We start from the raw sequence: 7,531 nt of genomic DNA on the forward strand, positions 1-7,531 counted from the left end.
ATGAAGACTGTAAAGGGCTCCTTTAGAGGGGAGCGAAGGAAAAATGGGTCTGAGCTAAAGCCCCTGATGTTACAAGTTCCTTAAAATGACCCTAAAAGTGCGCACCTAAATTATAGCTATGTAACGTAATTTTGCGCACCTGAATTCAAGCGCAAGGAACCACGCCCACCGAAGCACCGCAGGTTTTGTGTCGTTAAAAACAAGAGCATGAAACACAGCTACTGACTCTCCTATTGATTTCAATTGGGAAACATTTGGGACGAGTGGTAGGACATTAAACGTTGTGATTCACGTTTTGAAGGCTGGCCGCTGATAAAAGCACTTGGCTCCGAGAGGGCGGGGGCGCAGTAAGAGCTGTGAAGCACAGAGACAGCGCACGTAGTTAAAAAAATGCAGAATAAATAAGAACAAAACTTATAAAAAGATTAATTGGCGTGTTAGAAGGCATCTGGTAAGCTGATCTGTTTTCTGATCCAGGGTGCAGCCATGACTGGTTCTGAATGAAGGATTTATCTGGGAGCCGCTCTCCCCCCATGCCTCCTGCTCCGCAGAAGGCGGAGTTTAGACTGAGCTCTGGATGGACCGGGTAATCCGCAGCCCAGATGGGTTTTGTAATTTTTATGTTATTTTTAATTTATTTGGTACAAACATTTACTCGCCATGTGGCAGCTAGCCCTCTGAAATTCACTCGCCAAACGGGAAATTTACTCACATTTGGCGACTGGCGAGTGTTAATTTCGGACCCAGCCTGGAACCATTCAGAATGCCGTGATAGCAGCAGACAGCAACAGGAAACAATCACAGCAAAAGCTGTAATGTACAGTAGCTCTCAGTTTCAAAAAGGTTGGTGACCCGTGCTCTAACGAAACACCAGAAACTGTATCGAGAGGCTAGTTTTCTTATGCTAACAGAAACCTGGCTAACGAACGAAATCCTGTACTCTAATGTAAAAATGTATGCCTTCCAGGCTTCCACATGATCAGAGGCGACAGGGCGAGTGACAGCGTTATGAAGAAAGAGGAGTGGCCGTGTTTATTAACAACCACTGGTGTAGCTCGGAACCCGTTACTGTTAAAGGGTGACTTTGCACAAAGGACATTGAGCTGCTAGCTGTTGGCCACGTGTGAAAACTCCCCAGACAGTTTTCACACGTGGTCGTGATAACAGTGTACGTCCCTCCCTCTGCAAACAACGAGGGACCCCACCCCTCATTTAACAAATCCCTTGTAGAAGCTGAAGTGATGGGGAATTTATTGCGCCATCCTCAACCGCTTTATAAAATAGAAGCTGCAGAACAACTAATAGATAAAACCCCCACAATGTATTACACGTGTGATTATAATGTATAAATCTTACAGACCTTCTCTGTCTAACTCTCCATTGAACATGAAGTTGCCACAATATAATGTGACATTGAGTCCCCATTTAAAAGACCACTACAGCTCCAGTCATTTCTGGTGTATATTTACATCATCGTAAGATATCAGTCTTAGGTTTCTGCCACGAAAACCTTGAAATTAACAAATAACGGATGTTAGATGCAACTAAGATCAAAGAAAGATAATGAGGTTGGGCTGTTCACAACTATTTCTAGGGACATGTTTTCATCTCGTACTAGTCAGTTTTTAAATGTGTTCCTCCTTTTTATAGCAGTTCCTGGTGCTTCTAAATTTACGGTGAACCCATTCAAAGCAAGATGACTTCTCTACTGAGGATTTGAGTCCATACGTGGTTTGGTAGTGCATCTTAAACAAGAAGTAAAACTTAAGGCGAAAAGGGAGTTCTGTTAAGAGGTAAGCTTTTTCTACTAATGAATATTGAAACTTTCAAGTCATTTTTGGAGATTTTTAATTGCAAATCTGTAACGAAGGTGGCCTATGTTGTAGTAAAGAAAAACTGCAGTTCAGTTACTGCATGATATGTTTGTAGTTTTTGTGTTTTTCTTTATGCCAACCTCTACCTTTTCCAGTTTACTGTATAAAAGATACAATATGACATATTTTTCACTTGTCTTTTTTATTTTATATTAGATAATAATCTAATGTGATATGACTGACCTCTTAAAGTTTTTTGAGATGGTCTGCTAAAATTTTTGAAAATTAGTTTCAAATTGATTAACTTTTATCTTTGACCACTGATTTACTGACTAAATAAAATTTTCAGGATACTACAGAATAATTTTGTTTGTTAAAAGAACCAACATCTTTTCAAAATACACATATTTCAGGCAAAAATATTTCATATTAATCTTTCACTATTAAATAATATAAATAATGGGTGCGCTGGTGGCGCAGCGGGTAGTGTGACCCATGTACGGAGGCCGTAGTTCTCAACACGGTCGACCCGGGTTCCAGTCTGACCCGCGGTCCTTTTCGCATGTCTCTCCCCCTCTTCCACCCCCCTTCCTGTCAGCCTCCTGTGTTAAAAAGTGAGCCACTAGAGCCACGAAAAATCTCCAAAAAAACAAAAACAAAATAGAATATAAATAAAAGTTAAATAATAGAAAATGTCTCCTTGGCTGTTTGTAGAGTTTGCTCAACATGCATCTAACGAGGATGCCCATACTTCTGATTTTCCTTCTCATCATCTCTTTGCTGCAAGGTAAATTTCTACTGACATAATTTAGATTTGGTTACATATTTATAACTGTGAACACAAATGGGTATATTTGAAGATTTCCCGATTCCGCTTCTTATAAAACGATTCCAGATAATAAAACTATAAATGCTTCTTTCAGAGTGTGAGTAAATTTTTATTTGAGTAATGAATGTGAAGAGGACTGACAATGTTATTAATAATACATATACATTACAAGCCTGTTTATTTGATCAGTATTACTATTTTAACTTGGTGTTTGGTCATATGAATTAAAATAATAACACATATATCAATTTATAAATCATACTGTATACATAACTTATGTTTGTACATTATTTATACCAAAATAAACCTCTTAGTCAACAAAATGCTAACCAATAAAAACTGAGGAACCCAAGTATTAACAATGAAGACCCAAAGTGTGGAACAGCATTTTAAATAAAAGATAAACAGCAATGTTTCTTGTCAGTTCAATAGGCTCAGCAGATATGATTTTTTTCTTTCTTGTCATGGTAACTGTTCACAACACAGCTTCATTCTCTCCTAATTTCTCTTTTGTTTTGCAGGCAACAACTGTGACAGTTTTGAGGTTAATCTGCCACAGAATGTACAAGTTATGACAGGATCCTGTGTGACCGTCCCCTGCTCCTTTCACATAGAGAGGAAATATGATCCCGACTTAAATGATAAATGTGTAGCTAAATGGGTTTCCTATCCAAACCCTGATTCACAACTGACAGAGACAAATCCAGTAACAGGGAACTTAACAAAGAAAAACTGCACCACAACCTTCAGCAACATGCAGCCTCGTTCCAGAAAAGCTTATAACTTCAGACTGGATTGTAACAATGCTCTGAAGTGGACTTTTAAAGCTCCACATGTAAACATTGATGTCACAGGTAGGTTTATTTTCCCCTTGCAGAACTTCAATGGATTAATTATCTTAAGGCAGCTCACTTTATATGTATTGCATTTTACTGATCATTTTACTGATCATAAGACAAGGCTAAAAAAAAATCACTGATCCTTTTATGAACACTAACTCTGAACCTTCCTCCCAGATAATTTTCCCCCACCAACTCTGACTCAGTCCACATTGAGGGTGAAGGAGGGAGACACAATGAGTCTGACCTGCTCTGCTCCAGCTCCCTGTGTGCCTCATCCTCCAACTCTGACATGGGCTCCTGCACTGGGGGACACTCAGGAGACATTGAAGGAGAATCGGGACAAAACTCTGGTTAAGACCTCTGTTCTGAACTTCACTGCTTCTCACCTCCATCATAGACATACAATCTCCTGCACTGCTGTCTACAAGAAACAAGATGGGAGTACCGATACATCTCTTACCACAAGTGTAATGCCAGAGGTTTTGAGTAAGTTAATTTGTCTTCTCTTAAAACTTTAAAATATCTAAAATGCCCAAGTCTAATTGTTCAATTTAAAGAACATTAGTCTGTGTTGTAACAGACGAGATTCTTTACTTACACTTATAAAGCTCTTGCATTTAATAATTATTTTTTACTCAGCAGGACTGTTTGTTCTATTCTAATAAAGTAAGTCACATGATGAACGTGTTTAGGTCATATAGCTGCTACCCTACAGAGGCGATGTTCTAATCCTGTCCTGTTTTATCAAGTGTGACAAGATCACCCTGTTAAAGGAGAAGTGCTGTAAATGTTGTTTTGGCACTAACCATTCTAAGGTTATATCACCAGTTTTATTAAGTTTTGAATCTGTTTGTCATAAGCTTTTGCAGTTTAGTCAATCTGTTGAAAAGTTTAATATCTTAAATATGATGACACACATGAGTCTAAAAATAAAGTGCAAATTTAGTAAATGTTGAAAACAGAAAGTTCTTTGAGGCTACGGTTGAAAACTGGCACGCAGTTGTGGCTTCATAACATCTTTGGTTATTTGATATTTTGTTTGTTTGTTTTACCACCTTGATTTTCTTTCGCTAGATTTCCCAAAAACATAGTAGTCTCAGTCAGTCCCTTTGGTCCGGTTCTAAGAACAGTGAAGTGACTCTGACATGCAGCAGTAATACCAACCCAGCAAGGAAGAGTTACACCTTTTCATGTGGAAGGTTACACAGTTTAAATGTTAATGTATCGACAGACAGATTTTTTTTACTGCAAAGCTGAAAATTATCTTGGAGAATGATGTTCCAACCTCAGTCCCATCAATGTTCTGTGTATGTATCACACTTGAGAAAACCTTTTGTTCCAATTTATAATACCAAGCCACCATTTACCAGTCATAAGATTAAGTTAACAAAATCTCATACTCAAAAGTGTTTTGTAATTCCAAAAGGAAAAAAATAATGCAAATATTTTGTTGTGCTGGTTCATTATCTTGGAGAAAGACGTTCCAACCATAATTGCATCGATGTTCAAGGGATGTGTTATAAAAGAAAACCTGTAGTCTCAAAATGTAATGTATTAATCAGTTGTATGGTTTAGTATCTGTCCTTCCTACATGTCCATATGAAGGAAAGTCTTGTCAAACATAAGCAAACGTTTCATGATTTTCATGAATCATTATTACACAAAACATTTGGAAATATAAATTCAACAACAGCAATAGTCACAGGAAATTGGGAAAGACAGTTGACACTCTAGCTGATAATTATCATTTATCTAAGAAATTCAAGTTCTGCCTGAAGAACAGCATATGGTTTAGGTACAACATTTAAAAAGATAAAACATAGTTTTGTACAATTTATTTTGAAAAAAGTCTAAGAACAGAAAAGTGTCCAAACCTCTGAAGTACTACCATAGATCTAAGAATTGTCAGTGAGAAATTTAACCACTGAAAGTCCTTTGTTCTTAGACAGTCTCCTAAAAACGTATAAACCATTGAAGCATTTTTTTTAGACTTAGACTTAGACTTAGACAACTTTATTTGTCATTTTGTATGCACAGAGTGCGTACAGAACGAAATTTCGTTTGCATACAGCTTGAATAATCACAGTGAGTTGCAGTAAATTACAGGATAAGGTGCAGCGGTGATTTATGTAAACAATTGAAATATAAACAATGTAAACAATGCAGGGGGAATAGACAGTGTGCGATTTCACAGTGTACAGGTGAGTATTATTAAAAACTGTGTAGTCTACGAATGTGGTACAGAGTCCATTTTTATGGAAATCCAGAACATAATTATCTTTGCAAGCTCAGATGCATCAGTTCATGAGATTAATTCATAAGAGTACTATCTAAAACTTTATTAAGCATATTAACATTTAAACATTTGTCATTACAGTCCCTTCAAAGATCCTGCCCTCATCTAACTGCACTAAAACCACAAGTCAGGTAAACTGTTCCTGTGAAACGGTGGGAAACCCGTCTCCAACGACACTTTGGCATCTGAATGGCCGACCTGTTAATCAATCTAGCCAGGTGGTGGTCACAAATGAGTCTCTAAATAGCTCATATCTGAGAAGCATCATTACAGTGAATGAACCACAGGAAAAGGATCTGTCCACTTTGCTCTGCTTCAGCTACAACTCTTTGGGATCAGCCAGTAAACAGTTTTGTGTCAGCTGCCTTGAGAGCTCAAGAGAAGATCAAGGTCTGTCTTTTGTCTCTGTAAACATATGGAACAAAAAGTATTCTGCAGCAGCTTAATTCTTCTATTCTTTGATCTTCTATTTGCATTGAAGGTCAAATCCCAAACTCTGTCTTCATTGCCACAGTTACTGCTCTTCTACTCATAGTATGTGCCTTGCTGGTTGTTGTCTGGTAGGTGAAGCCATTTAGTACAACATTTGTAAAATATTTCGGGTTTAATTTTTCAGATGACAGTTTTAGTTTCTGTCCTTTGTCTATAAAGCACAAATTAAAGTTTTCCTTCTTTATAGCCTTCTGCTATTGACTTTTCCAGGTTTCAGAAGACTCACTATAAACCCATAAGGATCACAGGTGATTCTGGGACAGTTGCTCCACGTCAACATTTGATGAAAGAGATAAATGAGGTACATCGACTCAAGTTTTGCAAAAAAAATAAATTTAAAAAAAAAAAAATATATATATATATATATATATATATATATATATATATATATATATATATATATATATATATATATATTATAAATACCTGAAGTGTTCCCTTCAATCTTAGGTACCAAACCCAAATGAAGATGCAATTTATGCCAACTCAGCAGAACTTGGTCAGGCAGTGAACCCCCAGCCTTCAAATCCAAATGAAGTTAACTGCACCAGCTATATGACCACTGACAATGCAGGAGAAACCAGTAAAAGCTTGGAAAAGAAAGACAAAGATGTGGTTTACGCCAGTGTGAACTGGTCAAAGAAGAGAAAATCAAAGAAGGGAGAGAATGACGTGAGCATGAATCCTTCTGGTCACTCCTATTTGGAGGAGGAGAAGTTTGGGGGGGGCATGCTTTTTGTGAGCTCTGCGATGGAAATGGGAAGTCTGTACGCAGAAGTTAAGATTAGACCTGGAAGAAAGGAAATCATACAGTGAAAATGCTAAGGTTAAATTCAAGGACAAGTCAGTCTGGTAATAAAGACATAAATAAATGAAATGAAGGAGCTGTTTTTAAGGCCATTGAATCTGAAAATAACAATATCGTAATATTTCTCTGGTACGGATGGCTAAAAGGTTGTAAAATAAATACAAAAGAAAACTTTTGAAAGATTCTACTTTTCATTTGAGAAATCCAGACTCATTAAGTGGAGAAAGGAAATCCCACTTACAAAATGTACACGTCACAATTATTGCCAACTTTAACTTTACATCAGAGATGACAAAAATAACATGTGGGATTCCCCAAGGGTCCATCCTGGGTCCCGTCCTATTCAGTATCTACATGCTCCCTCTAGCTCAGATCATAAAAAAACATCAGCTACCATAACTATGCAGACAACACACAGCTCTATATCACTATGTCACCAGGTGACTATGA

At 37.4% G+C, this 7,531-nt stretch overlaps 1 long non-coding RNA gene across 1 annotated transcript; it reads left to right on the plus strand.

Annotated features, from left to right (window-relative positions):
- The first annotated feature begins 1,565 nt into the window (after positions 1–1,565).
- On the plus strand, positions 1,566–3,398 carry LOC118562647. The gene is made up of 3 exons (XR_004930716.1): positions 1,566–1,793; positions 2,529–2,601; positions 3,165–3,398. It is a non-coding gene; the product is annotated as an uncharacterized LOC118562647 (long non-coding RNA).
- The last annotated feature ends 4,133 nt before the right edge of the window (positions 3,399–7,531 follow it).

This window comes from Fundulus heteroclitus, chromosome 3 (genome assembly GCF_011125445.2).
Source record: "Fundulus heteroclitus isolate FHET01 chromosome 3, MU-UCD_Fhet_4.1, whole genome shotgun sequence".
NCBI classification, from domain to species: Eukaryota; Metazoa; Chordata; class Actinopteri; order Cyprinodontiformes; family Fundulidae; genus Fundulus; species Fundulus heteroclitus.